General features: G+C 40.0%; 1 long non-coding RNA gene across 1 annotated transcript; it reads left to right on the plus strand.

Annotated features, from left to right (window-relative positions):
- The first annotated feature begins 1,144 nt into the window (after positions 1–1,144).
- Positions 1,145–25,254, plus strand: LOC133388489 (uncharacterized). Its single transcript, XR_009763832.1, has 3 exons — positions 1,145–1,233; positions 1,549–1,620; positions 23,879–25,254. It is a non-coding gene; the product is annotated as an uncharacterized LOC133388489 (long non-coding RNA).
- Positions 25,255–25,574: the final 320 nt, after the last annotated feature.

The raw sequence follows: 25,574 nt of genomic DNA on the forward strand, positions 1-25,574 counted from the left end.
GTAAAGTGTGAGTCGGTTTCTTCTGTTGTATCTCTCTTTTTCATAAGTTGTTTTTCTTGCATGTAAGAGCCATTTATTGGTGATGTCATTTTCAGGAGAGGACTTGGTGAATTGGAGTTATCGAAACATCTAATAACCCATATAAAATAGAGAGATAGTTTTTCTCTGTTTGTATATATCTTGTTTGTTGTTTCGGAATCATGGAGAGTTACAATGGCTCTAGACGCAGTTTTAGTATAGAACAGATATTGTACGTTATTAATTGCATCTATATCTATTGACCCAGGTATGATACTCTCCAATATCTCCCACATATATTGTCTTCTTTGGTAATAATTAAGCCATTTCTTTGGCTTGGGGAAGTTTAGAAATGCTAATTTCTTCTTATTCAGTGTCAACTTCCAGTATGATTTTTCTACTTTATTGCTTTCCCTTATATCTTTATTGCAAACATTTCCTGCTTGAGTTTGTTCCATAATGACATGGTTAGGTTCCTCTATTTTTTGTAAGGGTATTTCTTGTTGTAGATATTGATTTAATTCAAATATTTCAGGTGTTTGTAATGTTTTAGATTCTTGTGATATCACTTTTTCTTTCATTTTCCTTGCTCTCTTTCTTCTTTTCTTTCCCTTTTTATTTTTATTTTTTGAATCTTGTCTAGGGGCATCTAATAACTGAAATATCTTCCCATAATTCATATATGTCTTCTTAGGTTTTTTATAATTTTTTATATTTTTACTTTTCTTTCTTTGTTGACCTTTTTGGCGTTTTTTACCAATCTTATTTGTAATATCCTCTTTGCGTTCTTGCATCTTAGTCTGAGTCTGAGTCTCTTGTGATTTTTGTGTTATATTGCAACTCCTGAAATTAGTTTGCGCATCTATTTTTGTAACAAGTTGAATAAGCATCGTTATAAGAGAATTTGACTCTGCTATGTATGTCCCTATTTGAGAGAAGTAATTCTTTACTGATGTAAACCATTCTTCTCTTAATGGGGGTTCTGTCACTTTAACTTCATCCAAATGTTCCACTTCATTTGCATAGTTTTTTTGTAGCTCATTTGTAGCATCTTTCCCCCCTTCTTTATATATTGAGTTGATGTAATCTATAAAGTCACATACACTTAAATCTGATTGATCTGCTACATTCTTTCTTGAGAAACAAGTTGTTAGGATTTCTTCATTTCTTGTTGATGTTAGTTCCAGTATCGTCTCTTTATGGGATGACTCTAAGGTAGGCATGGAGCTAGATGTTGATAAATTATTTACACAATCCGCTATATATATATCCTCATAATTCAAAATTATATCTTTTTGTCCTATTTGCAATAGCTCCTCTGCCAAGTTCATACCAGAAAAACTCTTTCTCTTTTGAGTCAGTATATCTATGTTAGTTAAAGAAACATCAAGGACATTCTTATCTTGTTTCGAGTTACTTGAGGGTTGTAGAGCTATCAAACTCGCTTTCTCTTTTTTTCCACTTTCTTTACTGCTGGTTTTGATATTTCCCTTGTAAAATTGTGTGATTTCCGTTTGTTTATGTTTAAAGTGTAGTTGTCTGGAAACAAGCGGCGTCGACTCTAAAGTAACGGAAACGCCCAGCTTATTACAAGCACTTCTGGTAAGAACCATTTCTGTTTACTGCCTGTCTTCTGAATAGGTTGTTAAATATCTTCAGTATTTTTCTCCTTAACTTTCGTGAGTCGTTAGTGATATAATTAGGTCTTTGTCCTTGAAGTTACTCTCAACTCTTAATGATGTAGCTCAGTCTCTTTATCTTTATCTCGTGTATATTTGGCGTTTAGAATTAAATCAGGGTATGTTAGCAGTCATCTTTCATGTTCACTTTCTTCTTTATTTGATGGACTCGTTATATCACTCATATAAATGTCTTAGTAAAACTTAATAAGATGAACTTAATAAGATGAATCAGTTGTTTGGATCAACTCACTAATCAGATAATCCAGTGTCCAGGGAGCTCCGAACTTAACGTCTTTTCCTCTCGGCAGCCATTTTCGATAGCTGATAGGATGCTGTGATATGAAACTCACCAGCATCCAAATCCTGAGTGCATTTTACCTGAAAGCAAGTCCTGCTCATTTCAAAAGGGCTTTACTTCCAGGTAGTTCATGGCATTCGTTCTCTGAGATCTCACTTCATTCACACACAATATTAGGCAACAGTGAAATGAATGTAGCTTCATAAAAGCCCATTTTGAGGGGTCCCAGGAACTCCAACAGTAAGAAATGGAGATGCTAAACTATCTTTGGGCAATGGGCGAATATCCACTTGATTCCCACTCCTCCGTCAGTTGGAATGAAGCAGCATTTTTTGCTCACCCTGCCCTGCACGCTTCCCCCATGGTGTGGCACCTCCTCTTCCTCTTCCTTCTCTGAGGTCTGGCCCTGCTCCAGGAGATTTTTCCATGGCGGCCGCTCTATCCTTCCTCCTGGGGTGGGCCCCCACTTTCCTGCCTCCTCTTCCTCTATGATGCCAGGGGTGGATCAGATGGGCAAGAGGCAAATCCCATCCCTACTTTGGATTGCTCTGCCCAGTTTGCCCATCCATCCCGGATTCAGAGGAGGGATGGCTGAATCTGACAATTTCAGTTTCTCATTTCTCCGATGTCAAGTTCAGTTCTCCATATTTCAATATCAGTTTGTGTAGTTTTTAAGTCCTCGTGAAACTTCTTTGGCATTTTAATGGGAACTTCTTGTAATGTACACATTTTTTGTATGCAATTTTGTCTAATGAACACATTTTGTCAACACAAGTTTCCTAATATAAAGTATTTTTATATTATGATCATTACTATATGATTTTTTATACAGATTTTGTCCTGGTGTATGAATTTTTGTACACATTACTTGGCTGGAGAATTGCACTGCAAAGTTTGGAGAAGGGCAAATTCCAAAGGATGGCTGGATTTCAGTTCCCATGTTGTTTTGAAAAGTGTGAACTTGGTATGATCCCCTTTAAATGCAAACAGAATCAAAATTCTTCCCCATCCCTAAACAAGAGTCAAGCCAGGAAATCAGAACAAAGAACCACACAGAAATATACTGGAAACCAGAAAGACTATGGTAAATGGGCATGGTCCCAGCCCAAACTGAAAGATTTCCTGTCCAGAAGAACCTAGTGGCCAGCCTTGGTGGGCAGAGCAAGTCCAGAACCTGAGAATATTTCACTTCCAAGAAGATGTTCTAAGCTGTGGTTCAGGTGTCTCACCACATGGGGCAGCCACACACAGAACCAATGATACCTGATTCTGCCTCTAGCAACTCCTGACATGGGGATAGGCTCCTGATCTGTTTTAGACGTATACCCGCTAGGGTTGCCAGGTCTCTAGTTTTCACCCAGAGACTCCAGATTCTTGTGGGCTTCTCCAGGTCTCTGGGTGAGTCACCTTAATCTCCAGACTCTCAGCTTTCATTTTTTTAAAAAATAGGTTTCCAGGTTGTCTCTTTCTCGAGATATACACCAAAACATGAGCCACCACCCTCCGCAACTTCTGTTAAATGAGTTTGTAACTGGTTGCTCTAACCCTGCCCTTCAGGTTTGTAAATGAAGTCAGGGTTGTGATTGACAAGGGATTTGTTGACCTCCAGGCAGTAGCTAGAACCCATTGCAAAGCCAGAAAACTGTTGTTTATTTCCTGCTTATCTGAAAATCTCATAAATTGATTAAGTATATAACTTTCAGCAAAAGTCTTTTTTCTCTCTTGTGTGCAGGAGTCAAACAAGTTTAATTTTTCTTGGGCTGTTGAAGAGGGCAGTGTTTTGAAAACCTTCAAAATATGAAGCTTTAATCCAATTCTTGCTTTTCTGGAAGTAAAACTGCAATGCTAATCCCACATACCCAGAGTAAACTCCATTGAATTCAACAGGACTTACTTTTGAGTAGAAATTGTTAGGATTGTGCTGTTAATTAACGGGACTTTTGAGTGACCATAGCGAAGGATTGTGTTTGTATTGTAAATCTTTCTCTCCCCTGCCAATCCTATTTTTAAAGCAATTAGGCTGGGCTTACTTAGGTGGCATTTATTTGCAGAGCTTGGAAAAGTTACTTTTTTGAACTACAACTCCCATCAGCCCATTCCAGTGGCCATGCTGGCTGGGGCTGATGGGAGTTGTAGTTTTAAAAAGTAACTTTTCCAAGCTCTACTTATTTGGTAGGAAACTTAATATGATATTTTTAACAAAAATATTCTGCAATGACCAACTGGTTTTGACATAAGCTATTATATGAGGTGTATGTATTTTTACATATCCAGTGTGTGTGTGTGGAGTCTTCCCAACAACCCTGTGAGGTAGGGTTGGTGACTGGAAACCAAGGCAGCTCTCAACAAGAAATAAATCCATTTAAAATCCAATAACCATAAACACAAGTATAAACAGTTGCAAAACAGCTTAAAGTGGCATTATTCTAAATTTTGGGTTGGGTGAATGAAGTTCCTTATCACTTGAGGTTGCAGTTCTGTGCATGCTTCCCTGTTTGAATAAGTCCCACTCAACACATTGGGACTTGCTTCTGAGTAAACAAATACAGGATTACACTATAAATATCTTGAGAGGTTGTATAAATAACATTAACATATTTGACAGTCATTATATAAATATTTCTTAATACTATGTCCCAAGAAGTATCTTATTTCACACTATGGTTCCCTTCTGTTGTTTTCATCCTGAGAGGCAGATTAGGCTGAGAGATTGTGAGTCACATGGTCACCCAGTCAACTTTATACTGTAGCTCATTTCCATTTTTAAAAATTAATTAAAGCAATTTACATGCAAGCAGAGTTTATTAAGTAGATCCACATAGTACATTTAAAGCACATCCAACTTGCATTTAAAGCGCATGATTTCCCCTAAAGAATCCTGGGAAGTGTAGTTTCCTCCTCACAGTTATAATTCCCACCATGCTTAACAAACTACAGTTCTCATGATTCTGTGGTGTATTTCATGTGCTTCAAATGTGTGTTGAATGTGCTTTAAATGCATGGTGTGGACTTGCCCTAGGTATGATGTGCATTCATTAGTGAATTGAAAAGAACAATTTTAAAAAATAATTTTTTAAAACAGGGAAAGAACTGTAGCTCAGTGGTAGGGCACATGCTTTGCATGCAACGTTCCAAAATTCAATTTCTGGAAAAGGCTATTGCCTGGAATCCTGGAGAGCCAAGGCTAGTCCATGTCATCGGTACTGAGATAAATGATATCAAAGGAAGGCAGATTCCTTTGTGCCTAAAAGAGGAAAGAGACCCAAGGGCCACAGTGACTCCAAAATTTATTTATGTATTTTATTTACATTTATATATCACTTTATTGTAAAAAACCTCAGTTTATAAAAGGAATTAAAACAATATAATTATTGGCAAAACAGTTAAAGACAGGTATTTTAAAACATTCAAAATAATAAAACCAACAATAAGTTAAAAACAGATAAAATACACAATAGCTTCTACATGCCTGGGTAGGCTTGCCTGAACAGAAATGTTTTTAGCAGGTGCTGAAATGAGTACAATGAAGGTGTCTGTCTAATGTCAATAGGCAGGGAGTTCCAAAGTGTAGGTGCTGCCACACTAAAGGACTGATTTCTTACAAGAGCAGAACAAGTACTGTGTGGCACCCGTAACATGGAAAGCACACCTTGAACTTGGCCTGGTAGCAAATCAGCAACCAGTGCAGATTTCAGAGCAGAGGTATTATGGCCTGATTGGGTCTCACTCATGTCAGCAATCGTGCCGCAGCATTCTGCACTCACTGCAATCCCTGGGTCAAGTTGTGCTGCATGGGGATTCCTGTGATCTTGGCTGACTGGCTGCCAGGATTTTTTTAGTTTTGGTTTTTGGGTAGGAATCCTGACTGGTTGTGAGATGCTGAGTTTTCTGTCTTACTCATAGGAATCTTGCTGTGATTGGTATGGTATTGCATTTAGGAAATCATCACTGTCTCTTTTTTTCTATTTGCATTTCATTTACCTTTAACCTCACTCCCTTACATCCACAGAAGCAACAGCAGTGGTTCCATGTGTTCAGCTCAACCCCCTTCAACCCACTGATGATGCACCTTGTTGGTTGCATGACAGTTTGTTTCTTGTCCAATAATGGTAATAGAGAATTCACATACTGAGAAGTGTGGCTGCAATTGTTGTTGTTCCCAAGCTGCTGCCAGTGACGATAGACCAAACCATATGTGTTTTCTCTGTTTCCCTTATTACTCACTGGAACTGGGTTGGCTGTCAAAGTGAGTTTATAGCAACCCACAGAGTAGGCAGGAAACGGTAGAGAATCATCTTAACTCTTACTCATTTCTCAAACCTCTTTCTGAAGTGAAGGGTCAAATCTGTAAAGAAATTTGGAGCAGCCACATTAAAAGATAAGGGCAGGGCATTCCAGGCAGGGGGTTGCCAACCCTGCTTGGATATGGATATCTTTGTTGAGGATCCCTAGGTAAGCTTTACCAGCAGCACAATCCAAACCATATCTACTGAGAAGTAAGTCTTATTGAGTTCTATGAGGCTTAGTCCCTTAGTAAGTGTGTCTGGAATTGCAGCCTTCAGGGACATCCATCTTTCCTCCAGAGTGATCCCATCTAACATCTCCACAACACTAAGCTCCTTTCTTTCTACAATGGCCTTCTGGTGACTGGCCTGTCAGAATTAAGTAGACTAGATTAAATGTTCCCTATCCAGGCTCCATCTTTTAGCTTTCTGTCTTAATTTCCAATCAGAGAAATGTTTTTGTAATAATTGTATGTGCCAAGCAACTGTGTTTGATGCTTAATGTATCATGTTTAATGACATCACCAGGGCCCTCTTGTGACATCACTACGGCCTACCCCATGACATCACTTGGGGCTGCCCCTGAAATCTCAGGGTTTGAGATGCTTCTGACCTGGCAACCCTAATACCTGCGCATATGTCTGGGGGCATATAGGCACTGTACATTAGCACTCAGTTCTGGGGTCTGTTAGGTTATTATTTCAAACTGCCACTATTTTTCTGCAAGGCCCCTGAAAACTTGCCCCAGCCTGCTTCTTTTACTTCCATGTTGGCACACTGGATGTTCATATGCAGACATACCACTTTGCAAATATAGGGAGTGCTAAGGACTCCTAGGTCATATCCACACCATACATTTCAAACATGGCTTCCCAAAAGAATCATGGAAACTGCGGTTTACTTTTCCCAGCACCCTTATAAAACTACCATTCCCAGGATTTTGGGGAGGAAGCAATGTGCTTTAAATATATGGTGTGGATGTGCACTTATACTCCATCTGCTTATACAACCCTCACTATTTTAACGCACACATTAACTAAGTTTTGCTTTGTTAAATCTCAGGATAGGTTTAAATCTGTGTAAAATTTCATTTATTTTAATGAGCAGCCTGACCTTTTAAAATTAGCCTGTACATTAAACAGTCACAAATCTAACAGAACAGGGACACTTACACAACCAACATGATTAAGGCTCAGCTTCCTAATAAACTAGCAACCAGGCTAGTGTCAACCTTTGAAAAAATGAGCTGAGATCAGTGATGAATGTGTCAATAACATTTTCCAGGGCAGCATATTTCAAATTGTTCAAAAATGTGATCTCACAGCAGGATTTTATTTGTGTACAAATTACTTTTAAAAACTGAAAGTGCAGCTAAAATTAATTTCACTCATTAGCACAGAGCTCTTAATAACTTAAGAGTGGGTTTGACATACATTAAAATTTATTTAAATTTGCACTTTAATTCAAAGTGCATACAAAAAAGTAATATACACCCACCTTGGAGTAATGCAGCAATCACATATCCGGGCAAATTCTAACAGGCCAGATATGGGGCAGGACTGGACAAATAGATTATCTCTTTGTATATTATTATGCTAGAAGGCTGGGTTAGCAAACCTTCTTTAATCCAGTGAAAAAACCACCACCGCACTGAAACAAACCAGAACAACCCCCTCAAAAGTGTGTTTGTTATTTTCCTTATTAGGAATTGCAATTTCATTTTCTCCCAAAATACCTAGGTGTGGTAGAGTATTTTATAAACTAGTAACAGAATCAGATCTACAGAGAATGCCTGTAAAACACCATGATAAACAAACACCCAATCCAAACAAATTCATGCTATAATCTGAAATAATCTGGAATAAAACAATTAACTCTTCTTGAAAGAGAATGTTGAATAAAGATGTGAGCACATTTTCATAGTGTTATTGTGCATGTGGACACCAGAGGGCAGCCTTCTTCCACGTTATGACATAAAGTCCACATCTATTCAATCTCCTTTTATTGTTTATTTATTTTAATTTATATCCCAACCTTCCTCCCACAAGAAGCCCAGGGTGGCTTATGTGTTAATTAGTAAACATAACCTTATTTGAGAGGGATGAATGTATTAGTCTGTTACACATACACACACACACACACACACAGAGAGAGAGAGAGAGAGAGAGAGAGAGAGAGAGAGAGAGAGAGAGAGTTGTACTTTCAAGACGGACAGATATATTTTAGTATAAGCTTTTATGGACTAGAACCCATTTCATCAAATGCATGAGCATTATCCGCCATTGATAGAACTACGTGTGTGAGGGGGCACTTCTTCATGCATCTGAAGGAGGTTTTCACCCACAAAAATATATGCCACTATAAATTTGTTAGGCTTGAAGGTGCCATATTTTTATTTATTTTATTTAATGTATTTTTACATTCATATCCCACCTTTCTGACAAAAAGCTGGGGTACACTGGTCTCCTTCTTCCTAATTTATTCTCACAGCAGCTTTAGAGGAAGGTTAGGCTGAGAGAAGATGACTGGCCCAATGACATGCAATGAGCTTCATGGCTGAGTAGGAGTTTGAACCCAGGTCTCCCAGGTCCTAATAGCCTGACCACTATCGCAGTGGCATAACATTTTTGGGGTGAGGTATGAGCTTCTTTGAAAAGCATCATGTTCTTCATTAAATAGATTGGTGAACGAAGCAACTCACCTGAAGCAGGCTTACTTTTCAGCATATTCACTCCCATAAAACATTTTAAAAGACGCTTGTTATTTGCTATTACCTATGTCCTACCTTAATTCCAAAGAGTTCAAGGTGGCTTAAATAGTTCTTCCCCTCTCCATTTGATCCTCACAACAACCCTGTGAGAGACATTAGGCTGAGAGATAGTGACAGGCCCAAGGACACCCACTGAAGTTTATGGATGAGTCAGGATTTGAACCTGAGTCTTCCAGGTCTCTAGTCCAACACTCTTATCACTGTACCATACTGGTGGTCACTAATATTTAAATGTTTGTATATAAGCTGCCACTAAAATTCAGAAGAAATGGAATTTGGGTGAAATATTTTAAAGTTCAATTTAAATTCTTCCCAATTGTCACAGCTGTGCTATTCCGGGGGGGGGGCAATTTTTTAGAAAATAGAATTCACGCACACACACACAGGTGGCTGGCATCTTTTGGTGCTGACTGTCATTTCTACTTCTCAGAATACCCTAGAATGACACAACATTCTGGGAAAAGAAAATGCCGTCCATCAGTTGGCAGACACCAAGAAAACCTCTCTTGCTGGCCGCCCCCCCACCCAACAAATGAGTGGTGAATGGGCACAAATGGTGTAATGCAAACAAACCTTAATCATGCCCATTTGTTACTCTTGCAATTTCTTTTGGAATGAATGAATGAAAATGGAACCAAGATGCCCTTTCCCAATCCCTCAAGATCTGGACACTTTAACCATGGAAGAGAATTCAAGCTATGGATGAAAGAAAGAAAGGAACTGAAATAGCCCAAAGACTGGAATTGAATATGCAAACTAGGCAACTGTTTGATTAACAGCGAAATGCAAACACCTTCTCTTGGACTGGTCTGGGGGTGGGCGTGATCAGATGGCTCAAAATGTGGGTGAGAGTGTGATCAATGGGATCCTCTCTGATGGCAGCCAATGGAAGTCCCTGAAATGGGGCATTCCAGAGGCAGGCAGGGGGCCGAGTCAGCCTGAGATGCCTTGGATCCTGAGCCTGTCTTGCTGCTGGCACACAACAGTATTGGCCTTGTCCTGGGCCCAGTCACTGCAAAACCTCCATACTGGCACAGCACTCTTCTGTCCTCCACCTTCTGCCCCAGCCACTGTGAGTGGCAGGGCCGCAGATGCAGCCGTGGCCCCACCATTTCACACAGTCCACACGAGTCCCAAGGTGGTGGTGGTGGTGGATTGATTGAATCCTCAGTCTTCTTGGCTCAGGGTATGTCTTGGAATAGGCCCATCAAGGAACAGGTTTGAGACGGTTAATCAGAAAACTGTAAGCAAGGCAGTTATTTGTGATTATATAGCCCAAAGATCGTAGATCTCCTGTACTGTTACGTTAGGCAATCTGAAGTAGAACCATTGCCATCAGTCTTTGTTACACAGCAAGTTCTTTCAAATGCTTTCCCCCCCTAAGAACTGGCATCATAGCTCCCAAGTAAGCAATATGATTTTCAGTGAAAAGTTTGTTTCTTAAAACACAAACAAGCTTGATGCTGTGCAAGGCACAGTATCAAAGGTCTTTTCTTTACTTGAGACTGAGCATGTCTAATCTGAACTGATCTGGGTTCATCTCTAATTGAAATGTTGCTTGTCAATTAACTGCAGAGAGAATGTATTGGAAAAGCACAGTTAATGGCTTGGATAAACAACGTGCTCATTTCAGAGACACTGTAGCGCAACTTATGAAAAGAAAGTTACGAAACTGTCAAGACATCCATATTCCTAATTTCTCAGCATACAAAGGCACTTGAGAAAAAAGCTCATGTCTAATTTACATAATTTTTAGTGAATTGTTATAAGAGTAACTGTTTACTCATAACTGTAAAGTAATATGTCTCTTTTTTACATTTGAAATGTGGAAAGGGAAGATAAAAATGGAACAGAGGAAATGTCAGAAAAACAAAACTCTCAAACTTATATTGAGGAGTGGATGGGAGGGAGGCTTGCTCTCACTCCCTCTCCCCCTGAACCATTAATTTTGTTGTTGTTTTAAATAATTTTTTCATAGTTATTTTTACAACAGCAAAATGACTGACTTTCATAAGGGAATTTTTTTCATGGGTAAATCATGTGAACAGGAACATAGCTCACCCTTCATTACATTTTCCCTACAAATTCCTATCAAACACACTTAAAAAAAATGAAAATAACTTAATACCATTACTTTTCCATTACCATTAGCTCCAGGTCTCTAATCCCTGCTGATCAGTACTGCTATTGACCGGTGGTGCTGGATTACAACAATAACAGCATCAACTTATTGAGATGACCAAGGCCTTCAAAGGAAGCCCAAGTTTTTTTGTGCTTCAATCAATATAAAAAAACCCTCCTTGGACCCTGAAAACCTTGACAACTATAGACCAGTAGCAAATGTTCCAATCCTGGGCAAGGTTCTAGAGCGTGTGGTCGCTAGCCAGCTCCAGGTGCTCTTGGATGAAACTGATTATCTGGACCCATTTCAATCGGGCTTTCGGCCGGGGTTTGGTACAGAAACAGCCTTGGTCGCCCTGTATGATGACCTCTGTCGGGAGAAAGACAGAGGGAGTGTAACTCTGTTGGTTCTCCTTGATCTCTCAGCAGCTTTTGATACCATCGACCATGGTATCCTTCTGGGGCAACTTGCGGATTTAGGAGTTGGAGGCACTGCTTGGCAGTGGCTGTGCTCCTACCTCAAGAATCGTCTCCAGAAGTTGATGCTTGGGGAGCATTACTCGAGTCCCTGGGTACTCCAATATGGGGTCCCGCATGGTTCAGTTCTGTCCCCCATGCTCTTTAATATCTATATGAAGCCGCTGGGCGGGGTCATTAGGAGATTTGGAGTGCGTTTCCAGCAATATGCTGATGATACACAGCTCTACTTCTCCTTTTCATCTTCTTCAGGTGAGGCTGTTAATGTACTAGACCACTGCCTGGCCGCGATAATGGACTGGATGAGAGCTAATAAACTGAGACTCAATCCTGACAAGACTGAGATGCTGTTGGTGGAGGGGCTCTCTGCCCGGATGGTTGATGTCCGACCTGCCCTAGATGGGGTTACACTCCCCCTAAAGGAGCAGGTCCATAGTTTGGGGGTCTTATTAGATCTGCTCCTGTCACTGGAGGCGCAAGTAGCCTCGGTGGCACGGAATGCGTTCTACCAGCTTCGGCTGGTAGCCCAACTACGACCCTATCTGGACAGGGAGAACCTCGCCACAGTTATCCATGCTCTGGTAACCTCTAGATTGGACTACTGTAATGCACTCTATGTAGGGCTACCTTTGAAGACGGTTCGGAAACTTCAGCTGGTGCAGAATGCTGCGGCCAGAGTTCTTACTTGGTCTAAAAAATCTGACCATATAATACCTGTCCTGGCCCAGCTGCACTGGCTACCAATATGTTTCCGGGCCAGATTCAAAGTGTTGGTTCTTACCTATAAAGCCCTTAACGGCATCGGACCGCAATACCTGACAGAACGCCTCTCCCGCTATGTACCTACCCGGTCGCTGCGCTCAATGTCGAAGGCCCTTCTCCGGGTTGCAACGCATAGGGAGGCCCAGAGAGCAATAACTAGAGCTAGGGCCTTCTCAGTGGTGGCCCCCAAATTATGGAACGCCCTCCCTGATGAGATACGCCTGGCGCCTTCCTTATTATCTTTTCGGCGCCAGGTAAAGACCTACCTCTTTGCCCAGGCATTTTAAATTTTAAATTCTAAATTTAATCTATTTTAATTTTAATTTTTGTCTTAATTTTGTTTTTAAATATGTTTTCATATTGTATTGTACCCACACCTGTATTTTAATCTGTTTTTATCTTGTTGCGCACCGCCCTGAGAGCTTGTCGCTAAAGGGCGGTCTAAAAGTGCAATAAATAAATAATAAAATAAATAAAATAATATATAAAATTCAGGGATGGGAGACCTTTTTCAGCCTAAGGGCCTCATTCCCTTACGGGCCACCTTCTGGGGATCACGTGCCAGTGGGTGGGGCCAGAGGCAGAAGTGGGCAGAGCTAGAAACTAGCTTGCATGGTAGACTAGTTTCTACATTCACACACATTCATACACTCACACGCTGTATCCTCTACACAAACAACACAAGCAAAAAGTGTTATAAGAGTTCAGGGACACATCCCAGCCAGATAAAAACACACCAGGAGGGTCAGTAAGCAGGGGCGTCAGTACCGGGGTGTGGGGGGTGCGGATCGCACCTGGGTGACACCATGAGTGGGGTGACACCCAGAGCCGCCCCCCCTGCACTCCTGCTAGTGACGCTGCTGCCCCCCGGCACCTGGTCCGGTGTGCGACGAAAGCAGGCACCCGATCGCTGGTGGTGAAGCCTGGACGAGCCTTCCACCGTCAGCCTGGAGCACGTGGTGAGTGCGTGCGCAACCAGCCACCTCGTCCATGCTTCTGGGAGGGCAAGTGCCAGAGCCCACCCCCTGCACTCCCACTAGTGACGCCGCTGTCAGTAAGGGGTGTGCCCTGCAGACAGTGCGAAGGACCGGACAGGGAGGCTTGGATGGCCACACTCAGCCCCTGGGTCTGGAAATGTAAAGCTCAAATTGATTAGCAGGCATAGTTAATTTCCCTTTCAAGCTCTGTCCTGCATCAACAATGTTTAGGCATGCCACAAATGGCATGTAAAAAGTCAAAACTGCATTTAAGGCTGCAATCCTTTGTCTGCTTCCATAGGATTAAACCCCACTGAACTCTGTGAGACTAACTTCTGAAATCTTCATTCATAGGGTTGCACTGTAAGTCTGACCTGTGAAGACAACCCACTTCACCAGGATACTCCTTTAAAATATTCTGGCTCCGCTGTCATGGGTGCTTCCTCGCTCTTAGTGTAACTGGCTGAGAAATTTTGAGAGATGTGCAGATGATCTGTAAAAATGCTGAGACTATAAATATCCTGTCTTCTAGGAAAACATCTCCCACTACGATGAACATTTTTGGAGTAGTGGGCCTTCTTATTCCCAGGAAATCTATAGAAACAGGAAACATTTCTATGAAAAACAAAAACAAAACCCAGCCCCCTTTCCAGCAGAACAACTACCCTGCACGCAGATGCCAGATTCAATCCCTGGCATCTCCAGGTAAAGCTCCCTGAATGGAATTCTGGAGAGCTGCTGCCAATCAGTGTAGACAGCGTTGAGCTAAATGGGCCATTGGCCTGATTTAATATATGGCAACTTTCTATGTCCTGTGTCTCAAGGCTGGTGGACTAGACCTTCTATAACCCGCCAAAATTTGGGACACTGCTTGTCACTGGCAGTTCAGTTAACAGTGAGATAAGGAGAGCCAGTGTGGCATAGTGGTTAAGGTGTTGGACTACAACCTGGGAGACCATGGTTCGAATCCCCACACAACCATGAAACTCACTCGGTAACCCTGGGCCAGTCACTGCCTCTCAGCATCATGAAAACCCTATTCATAGGGTCGCCATAAGTCAGAATCAACTTGACGGCGGTACATTTTACATGTACAATGTGAGGCAACAGAAACTGAACTTTCTTTGGGTCACTTCAGATGTCATCTTCTGCAATCTCTTTCCCATGGGAAGTGTAATATGCTAAGTGTACTATAACCATTTTCCATGCAAATAAATACACAAACACATTTAGCTAGAGATCCTAATTAGGCAATTGTGGTGATCCTTCCCACAGCTCAGCATGTTGGATAACACCAGTAGGAAGTATACAACCACACAGCTGTGCTGATGCTGAAACACACATCTGAAGTATTCATCATAAGCGGGTGTTTATCCATAACTTAGTATACCTTGGGTTGAGACACCGTGAGTTTAGAATCTATCATCTTCTGTCTTCTTCTGTCTTCCATATCTGTATTTTGGAAAGTTGTTTGTCTGTCTGTCTGTTCTCTATGTATTTTCATATCTCTTAAGAGATCATCACCAAATTTGGCATGATAGTTTCTGAGATCAAGGAGAATGTTTTTGTCTATGTTTTGTCTATGCCATTGGGCACTATTTTGAATCAAGATGATGGATTAAACTGTTCCAAACAGCACTGCTTAGACACCTCTGAAGATATCACCAAATTTGGCATGATGATTCCTGAGATCGAGGAGCAGGTTTTGGTCTGTGTTTGGCTACCATCAGATGCCATTTTGAGTCAAGATGATGGACTGAACTTTTCTTTTTTTTTACAATAATTTTTATTCAAATTTTCATAAAACAGACATAACAAAATCAAAAAACATAACACAATAAAAATAAAAATAAAAATAAAAAAATTTGACTTCCGATTTGTCACAGATCAGCTATAAATATATAATATATATCAAACCTGTCCCTTAATACATACAAAATCACTTTTCTCCATAGTCTATCTTAATTAATCGTCAAATCCCATTATCATCATTTCATTTTTATCTTTCAACAAAAAGTCTAAGAGAGGCTTCCATTCCTTAAGAAATGTATCTGTCGATTTTTCTCTAAGTAAACATGTCAATTTATCCATCTCTACTAAGTCCATTAATTTCAATAGCCATTCTTCCGTTGTTGGTGTTGATTCCATTTTCCACTTTTGTGCATATAATAATCTTGCTGCCATAATCATATATAATATTATTCTTCCATATTTCTTTTCTATTTGCTTATCCATAAAACCCAATAAAAAAAAATTCTGGTTTTGACTGAATATTTATCTTTAAGATTTTTTGCATCATCCTACCTATCTGTGCCCAAAATAATTTTGCCTGTTTACACAACCACCACATATGATAAAATGATCCTTCTTGTTGTTTACATTTCCAACAAACATTAGAAACATTACTATACATTTTTGACAACTTTTCTGGAGTCATGTACCAACGATACATCATTTTATAGAAATTTTCTTTAAGATTATAGCATAATGTAAATCTCAAGCCTTTTTTCCACATATTTTCCCATTGATCCATTTGTATATTATAACCAAAAAAATTTGCCCACTTTACCATACATTCTTTTACTTGTTCTTCTTCCATATCCATTTTCAGCAAGAGTTTATACATTTTCGCAATTATATTTTCATCATTTGTACACAAACCTATTTCAAAATCAGATTTATTTATTTCAAACCCATACATTTTCTTATCCATTTTATATCTCTCTAACAATTGTAAATAGGCAAACCATTGAGAACTATATCCTTCCTTTATCAGTTGTTCTCTCTCTTTCATTATATATTCTTTCATTATATATAGACCCTTGGCCTCTCAATTGTGGTGTGCCACAGGGCTCTATCCTCTCTCCCATGCTATTTAATATGTATATGAAGCTGCTGGGGACAATCATCAGGAGATTTGGGCTGCAGTGTCACCAATATGCGGATGACACTCAGCTCTATCTCTCATTTAAATCTTCACCAGAGTCTGCTGTGGAGACCATGTCCAAGTGCCTGGAATCCGTGAGTGGATGGATGGGAAGGAACAGGCTGAAGTTGAATCCTGATAAGACTGAGGTGCTACTTGTGGGACACAAGGGAAGGCTGGGAGATGTTGACCTGGTGTTCGACGGGGTGAAATTGCCCATGAATGACCAGGTCCGCAGCCTTGGGGTTGTTCTTGATTCCAAGCTGTCCATGGAGGCTCAGATTTCGGCAGTGAGCCGGGCAGCTTGGTATCAATTACACCTCATTCGTAGACTGCAGCCCTACCTTCCTGCTCATCAGCTCTCACTGGTGGTACATGCCCTGGTCACCTCTCGGTTGGATTACTGTAATGCGCTGTACGTGGGGTTACCCTTGAAAACGGTCCGGAAATTACAACTTATACAAAATGCTGCGGCTCGACTACTTACAAACTGTCGCCGCCGGGAACACATCACCCCAGTGTTGTTCGACCTACACTGGCTCCCAGTTATTTTCCGGGCCCAATTCAAGGTGTTGGTATTAACCTTTAAATCCCTATACGGTCTCGGCCCAGTTTATCTGATGGAGCGCCTCCAGCGCCACCAACCATGCTGCCCAACAAGATCAGCCACACAGGACCTTCTCTCAATCCCGCCAACTAAAACAGCTAGGTTGGTGGGGACAAGAGAGAGGGCATTTTCAGTGGTGGCCCCCACTCTCTGGAACTCCCTCCCGTATGACCTTCGACATGCCCCTTCCCTGAATGTATTCTGCCAAGCTTTGAAGACCTGGCTCTTCAGACAGGCCTTTGGGACTTACGGGGAGGGTTAAATTTTTACGACGAATAGCCTACTACTCTGTACTGGAACTGTTTTATTGTTTTATTGTTATATTGTATTTTATGATGTATTTTATTATGATGTAATGTTGTTAAATTGTACGTCGCCTAGAGTGGCCATTGGCCAGATAGGCGACCCACAAATTAAATTATTATTTATTTATTATTTCTCCATATACGTTTTCTAAAAGTTCTTGATAAGTTAACCATTTCTCTTTTCCAGCCATTTCTCTTCTATAAAATGCTTCTTGACTTGAGACACATAATGGTATTTTCAAGTAAAACCTTGGTTTATATCTATTCCATATTTTCAACAGAGGACGTCTTATAAAATGATTATTAAAATCCACATTAACTTTTACTTTATCATACCATAAATATCCATGCCATCCCCATTTCAGGTTATGGCCCTCCAAATCCAATAGTCTTTTATTCCTCAATAATAACCATTCCTTTATCCAGACTAAACAACAGGCAGCATAATAAAGTCTCAAATTTGGTAATCCCAGTCCTCCTCTTTCTTTGGCGTCTTGTAATAATTTAAATTTAACCCTTGGTTTTTTTCCCTGCCAAACAAATTTAGAAATATCTTTTTGCCATTGTTTAAAAGGTAAATCAGAGGATATTACAGGTATTGTTTGAAACAAAAACATCATTCTCGGCAATACATTCATTTTTATCACAGATATTCTGCCCATTAATGACAATTGTAATTTATCCCATCTTAGCAAGTCTTTCTTAATCTCTGTCCATAGTTTTTCATAATTATTATGAAACAACTTTGAATTTTTATTTGTCATAATAATACCTAAATATTTCAACTTTTCCTCTATTTTAAAATCTGTCTTGTCCATCAACTCTTTTTGTTCCCTTGAAGATAAATTTTTCACCAACATCTTTGTTTTTTGATTGTTGATCTTAAATCCTGCTAACGGTCCAAATTCTTTTAATTTGTCATGATGATGGACTGAACTTTTCAAAAGTGTACTGCTTTTGCTACCTCTCTCATGCCCCTGCTGGAGGAATCCTCTTCAGAGGAGGACCTGGTTACAAGACATCCCTCTGTTTTGATCTTTGGCTGTTTCTGGATCTTGCTTCTTGTGTTGTCTTTGTGTTTTGACTTTGGACCATTACCACACCTCTCTCTTTGGATTGCTGCTGTGAGTGGACATGGGACTGTTGGATTTGGTTTCATCTGAAGCACAGCAAGTAAACAAATGTTACATTACATGAGATCATGCAGTAGGGTTTTGCCTACAGTTGACTACAACTGGATGCTATTTTGAATCATCCTTTCAAAACTGCACTGATTTTAACCAAATTTGGCAGGAATGTATATTCTAGTGTATTAACAGCATTAGAATAAAATACATATTTTTCATCATTAAGAAAATAAAAAATAATTGTCCATTTATAAATCACAGTATTTTTTGGTTTCTTAGAATTCCCGAGTAATGCCAGATGCTGTCTACTATTTTATCATAAAGAAGGAAAGTATATGACAGAGAAAAATAGAACCAGATGCTTTCATGCAACATTTGTGCAACCAAGGATTGAGCACTAGCTACTGAACCGATGGAGAAATCTTTGAGCTTTCTGAGTGGGCAGCACCCTATGGTTACCAGATGTCTTAAGCCATTCAGTTGGCCATTTATATGGGCATTTGCATTTGTCATACCTCAATTCAAAATGTAGTATACCTACATTCAATTTTAGAAGGGTTCCCCTCAGTTTTCTGCCCTGCATTAATAACATCAACACACATGCACAGATACCGTGAGAGAGAAAGGGTTTTATTGTCATGCATGAGAACACCTATAATCTCTGAAAATGCAGGAATCAGGAACTGACAGTCATCAACTGACAATGAAATTCCCTAGGCCTGTGTATATTTGGAACAGTTTCCTGGAACGTGCTTTACCTTTTTAGACAAAAGCTATCCTGGGTGCATTGCAACAGCTTGTTTCAGAAAAAGCCAGGGTAGCAACTTCACTGGAATGCTGTTTGTTTCATTCCTGCTTGCAACATTCTGCTTGAAATAGCCTGTTTTATGCCATGATCATACAAACACTTTTTTTAAAAAAATCAAAAATTAATCCAGCTCAAAACAGGATTAGGGAGATGACACTTTACTTACAGTTAATTGTGTCAACAAACATTCCCCACTTGGAAGTCTTGACTGGCCATTAAATTCTATGTTAACTTGTATCTAGATTGCCCATGTTTATACATTCTCATCTGATCAAATTACATCATGCATTTTCACAATATTAAGCTTTGCTATGTCACTTATGAGATCCAATTACGGTAGGGTTTAGGACTGTCAAGCAACGTCTTTGTTCATGTTTGGATGAAGCAAGACTTTATCTTGAATTTCTTGACAACATTTATCTCTAATTAAATCCACCCATTTCAAACAGTCAGAATTAGTGCTGTTCCAAAATTTTCTTCAATGTTATGTTTTTACCATTCTCCATCAATTGCCAAGAAATGAAATTGCATTTGAAAATTATCAAAGAAGAGAAAAAATCAGGTAAATCATCATGAGTGGGGTGCAGGATTTCTGTTGCACTTACCTTAGGTTTGAGATGGCCAATGGATGCTTTGAGAGTGTCCTTTCTTGCATTCTCCAAATCATCCCTCTGATTGTCTGCATTCTGCAGCCTTCCTGGGTGCTAAAGACTCCTGAAACCTCCATGATATCCTCAGCTGGGCTTTCCTGTAAGTGCAGAAGGTAGCTATGCTGCTTATCATGTGCCTGACCACTGTTACTTTTTTAAAAAAGTTCAGTCCTTTTACTTTTAAAAAAGTTGGTGAAGATTTTAAAAAAGTAAAAGGAAGATTTTCTTAAAAACAAAATCAGCGAGCACATCAATCTCAGGTACTCAGTAGCCACTCATCTGGCTTCCTACACTTCATTTAAAATCGAGGGAAGATATCAGGAGGTACCTCTTCCCATGAGGTTTCTTTTAGATCAGAAAGCAGAGGCAGCTGGGAAGGCTGCAGAGGGTTGGAGAAATGTTTAATGGGAAAACACCCACACCACCCACAGCCATGATGATAAATTAAGCACAAACCTGCACCCACCGAACTATAAAGAACTGTTAGTATATCTTGTGAAAGAAGCAGAAAAACTAAGGCTTTATTTGCAGGTGAAAAAAAAGTTAAGAAACTACAGGACATGTTTCAGCACAGAATTGGTCAGAACATCAGTGGATTAGATAAATGTGTGTTTAAATACTCTTCAGAGACCTGATCTTTCTGTTACTATTATACATGGCAGCTTGTGTGTCAATGGATGTGTGATCAAAATAACTGATTTCCAGAACCTAAGAAATGCCTTGGGCCTCTGCCTGGATGACAGGCAAATTGCTCCTCTTCTACTTGTGATGACTGAGTGGATTTTAATTTATCATTGTAACAGAGTGTTGGGTGCTCTGCTCCAATTTCTCTTGGGCTATTGCCTTATAGCCTTCTTCTGTGGGTAACTACAATGCAAGCAAGAGAGGCATGAGTTCTGTTCCTCTAGATCTGGAATATATCAGTTGTGTTGATATCACAAGTCATGGTTTATCATACTAATGAGCCTAGCATTCCCATGGGCTTGTGCACTGCCCACTCTAATCACCTCTTCCTCTAGCACAGCCACGAGAAGGGACGGTAAGCTTTCACTTTCAGTTTTGATTAACCACAGATTAGGGTTACATCTGAACCATGGAGTGATTAATCCTAACTCTTGTTTGTTGAAACAAAAGAGTTTCCTAAATCAGGATTTGAGGTTGGTTTATGTCAAACAAACCATAGCTAAAATTAACCACAGTTTATCAAGTTTAGATGACATGCCAAACTACGATTAATCAAAAAGACTTGCAAAACTAAGGCAATTATTAAATTTAGAAAAATATTCTCTATACTTAACCCTATAGAACAGGTGTGGGGAACCTTCAGCCCTCTAGGTGTTGCTAAATTACAACTCCCATCAGTCTCACCAGGCATGGCAAATGACCAGGGATGATGGAAGTTGTATTGCAGCAATATCTAGAGGGCCAAAGGTTCCTCACACCTGCTATAAAACTTCCAAGTGATAACCTTCCATCCTTTCCTCCTTTTCTGTTTTATTCACAGCCTTACAACATCATGAGCACACTGCCACCATACTCTAAACCAGTCCTGGGGAACCTGTGGCCTTCCAGATGTTGCTTCACTACAATTTCCACCATTCCTGACCGTTGGCCATGGTGGCTTGGCTTGATAGGATCTGGCATCCAGCAACATCTGAAGGGTTACCCATGCCTGCTCTAAACATAGCTAGTCTACAACATATCCAATCCGAGGCAAATGTAGGGTATAAAAATAATAATGAGTGCTAGAACTGGATGATCTTAACCAAATCCTTTTCTGTTTTGTATACACCAATGAATTATCAGAAAATATGTTGGAACTTTGCATGAAGGAGAACTAATTGCAGCTTGGGAGTGGTGGTGGGGGACATACAACTGATTGTCTGATCATCTGGCACTTTAATTTCTGACATCTAAACAATATGTAATCTGATTTTCAATGAAGTAATTCTCCAGCAAGTGTGAATAAATGGCAGGTTATGACACATAGAACAAGATGCCACACCTGAGCGAGCTAAAGTTACCAGAAGAACTATTATCTGTAATCAGAAGTATATGCCAAAATGATTATTTATGTGTAAGATTAAGCCACCTGCTCTGAAACCACATTGCAGAAACTTGTTCACTGTTTTCTCTTGCCTTATACAGATTGTGTAATTATTTTTAGCTGTCTATTACCAAAAAAAGATGGGTGAAACTCAAAGCTGAGGGAGAGGGTATTTGTGTAGGCTGAAAGACTGACATCTTAATTGAACCATTCTCACCTCTAGAGAGACTCAGCATGTTATTAGCTCCAATAAGCATGGAAACCCACAATGCTCTTATTTCAGTCACTCCTCTGTGCGGAATAGCATGTAAAAAAAAAAGTAATTTCCCCATATTTGCGAATGAAGAAGGAAGAATGCATATGCAGAAACTGGCATAAATCTGTTTTAAAAAGTCATTTTTCTCCATGTGCAATGCCCTGTCCTATTCTGACCTCCTCTCTCACCCTCATGACATGTGAGCCTACATAGGTAAGGAAGTAAGAAGAGCCCTGCTGGATCAAGCCAAAGACCCATCTGGTCCAGAAACCTGTTCTCACAGTGACCAACCAGATGCCTATGGAAAGCCCACAAGCAGGACCTGAGCACAATAACACTCTCCCCTCCTGTGGTTTCCAGAAACTGGTATTCAGAGGCAAACTGCCTCCAATAGAGTAGAACATAGCCATCATGGCTAGTAATTATTGATATTCTCCATGATGGCTCTTGGCTGACGGCCTCCCCCCGCCCCCAAGTCTTCATAGCACATACCTACCCTATGCCTTCTTTCCAGTGGTGGTGGTGGTGGTGAGGGGAAGGGGACAGATACAGCAAACATGTGCAGCGGTCATACTTGGAAGCATGGTATCCTCCTCCACTCTGCTTCCCTGTGCGGGGTGTTATTGTGGGGCATGTTGACCACTTGGGATAGAAGGTAGAAGATCTTCTCGGGTGCTTCTCTGTGTAAACTCTCGAGGAATACCTGTAAGAAGCGTGTTAGCAATCTGCTTTTCCTATAGTTATTCCGAGGACAGACTGCATGAACAGGGCTCCCTATCTGTGCAAAATGCCTTTCCACCATGTGCTCTAAGTATGCATGACAGGAGGTCAGAGTGATATAGCCCAATGCATGCACCCAGACCGAGTTATGGACTTTGTCAGAGCTTTATATGATGCTGATGTGCTGTGATTGGGTGCAAAGTTAATTGCAATCTTATGCTCTGTTGCCTGAACAAACCCATTTGGGGCCATTTTGCCTACAAAAACCCATTTGGGGCCTTTTGGGGATAAAAAAAGCATTAGATTATGCTGACATCCTTTGCAACCCACCAGTGTACAAGTTCACAGCATATCTTAAGCTGCGCCAAGTTTCCAGCTACCTTTGTGCTGCAAGTCTTTCACTGAAATGAATGCGAGCTAAATGGGCTTTACTTGGTCTGTATTGTGGCTAGGGATGGGGGAGAAATTTGATTCAGTTTTCATTTAAAACTGAATCTATCAAATCTGCACTTTCAAAACAAATATGAGAGCAGAAACACAACCATCCTTTGAAATTTACACATATCTGAATGTTGCAATGCAAGTCTCCAACCAACCAATATTTACAAGAATGCATATATTAGAAAAATTGTGCCTAAAAATGAAGATATTGGTGAAAATAATATACACAAATGCATTATATTAGGAGAAATTGCTTGCAAAAATGTGTACATTATTCAAAAGTACATACAAAAATGTGCTTATTAGGAAAAATTGGCACTAGGAATCAGAACTTTCATGAGGATTTTTTTTAAAAAAAATTGCTAATTGCTCCAGAAATGTGAACTGAATTTAAGATTGGAAAATGGGAAACAGAGAACCAAAGCGAACAGACATTTCCATCCCTAATTGTAGCCTATTTGTTTATAATTTGGGGACCTTCCCCCCCTCCATTTGCTGAGTTGTTTAGCTCTTGCTTGTTGGACAACTCTAGTGCCAGAATGTGCATAGAGACAAGGCTACATCCTGTAACTCTCTTCTCCCACTCTTTCCTTGTTTTCACAGGCTTCCACTTTCTCATTTTTGCCCGTTTATTATCTGATGATCATGTGGTTCCTTTCCCCTGTGCTGAAGCACACATCAATCCACACAGAATGAAAAGAGAGGGCAAAGAAAAACACGACTATTCCCCTCCTGCTGCAACAAGGACATCGCCCAACCATCTGACGAATGTTTACAGCAATATTATGCTTGTAGAGATCATAATCATCAGCTCTACTCCAGTTTGAACACTAGATGGCAATAGTTGCTCAAGCATTCTTCTCCCCTCTGCGAAGGGTCATTCTGAAAAATACTGCAAAACTTTAGTTAAGGTTGTTGTTTCCCCTTCCCCATAGCCATCTTCAAATATGCATTGGAAGGAATTTCCCGTTCTGCCACCCCAGTGAAGCTCTGATACTTGGACCAAGTCAATAAACAAAGGGAAAGAGAGAGATCAAGTGAGGTTGAGAACTGGTCAGAATCAGAAATGGCAAAATGGAATTTTCTGAGAACTGTAACATTATTGTAACAGGATTGTAAAATTTGAGGTCTGCAGCCACTTCTCTCAGGGTTTGGGAAGAGATATGGCACAAACTGATTCGAGAAGGCAAGTCAGTTATATCAGAATCTCCAGGCAAATGGTGGGTTTCTACCAAAGAACATCTTCCTAACTGACATTTTGCATTTTGTAAGAACCAAACATCTTAAGAAACAAAGTGGCTTCTTCAGCTGAAATATCTCCCAATTCCTTTGATTGGGGCAATACCCTGCAGACCAACCCTCCCAAACAGTCTCAACTGCACTTCTGTAATCTCTGTGGGAAACTGATGTTGGGAGGTACTTAAATGACAGGGCCATGGCACAAATTTGCATAAAATTGGCATTTGCTAATTTATAGGTAAAGATACCTCTGGAAAAATTTAGAGGGTCGGTGGGTGGGGTCTCACCAGCACTGCACTTTGCCTAACCTCCCTGTAAACAGAGTTTATTTTTTTTTAAATCAACTTTTTAAAAGGGAGTAAAAGGGGGAAGCCTCAGTCCAAGCAGAGTGATTTTTTTACTGACCTCCTAACCTTGAATCTTCAGATTAAAAAAATTAAACTTTAGAAATAGAAATGATCCCACCAAGAAGAAAAAGTTCCATAAGAAATGGTTCTGTTTTATACAGCTTGTGGCTAGCAAAGAGCATGTTTGGATTCCCCGTTCAACCCTCTCTTCGCTTTGAAGAGACATGTTGGGATAACTTGCATTTCCTAACTTTGTACCATTGTATTATAAACCTATGGAAATTATGATTTCAACCTGATTATCATACTGAATTGTGTGATAAAACACAAAGTTGGAAATTTTGTTTCTCAATAAGCTATGAGTTTTCTTTATTGAATATGCTCATATATTTACGTTCTGCTAGCTTTTCTTTGTTTAATATTTTTGTGTTAATTCTTAATTCTGGTGTATGATATTTTTCTTCTTTTATATGCACTGAAATCTTTTAAATAAAAATATTATTTTTTCAAAAAGACAACTGTAGAAATCACTTGCCACCACTCCAAACACGCACTTAAATAAGTGTGACTGGTTGATTTATTCTTCAGAAATCATAGTTCTTGGAATGCAAAACATAAAAGGAAAGCATCATCCTTGCATTAGTTACAAGGTACTAAGTGTCAGAGTCCATTTTTGAAAAGCTGAGGGGCCAGGAAACAGCCTCCACTGCCTT

This window comes from Rhineura floridana, chromosome 7, assembly GCF_030035675.1.
Source record: "Rhineura floridana isolate rRhiFlo1 chromosome 7, rRhiFlo1.hap2, whole genome shotgun sequence".
NCBI classification, from domain to species: Eukaryota; Metazoa; Chordata; class Lepidosauria; order Squamata; family Rhineuridae; genus Rhineura; species Rhineura floridana.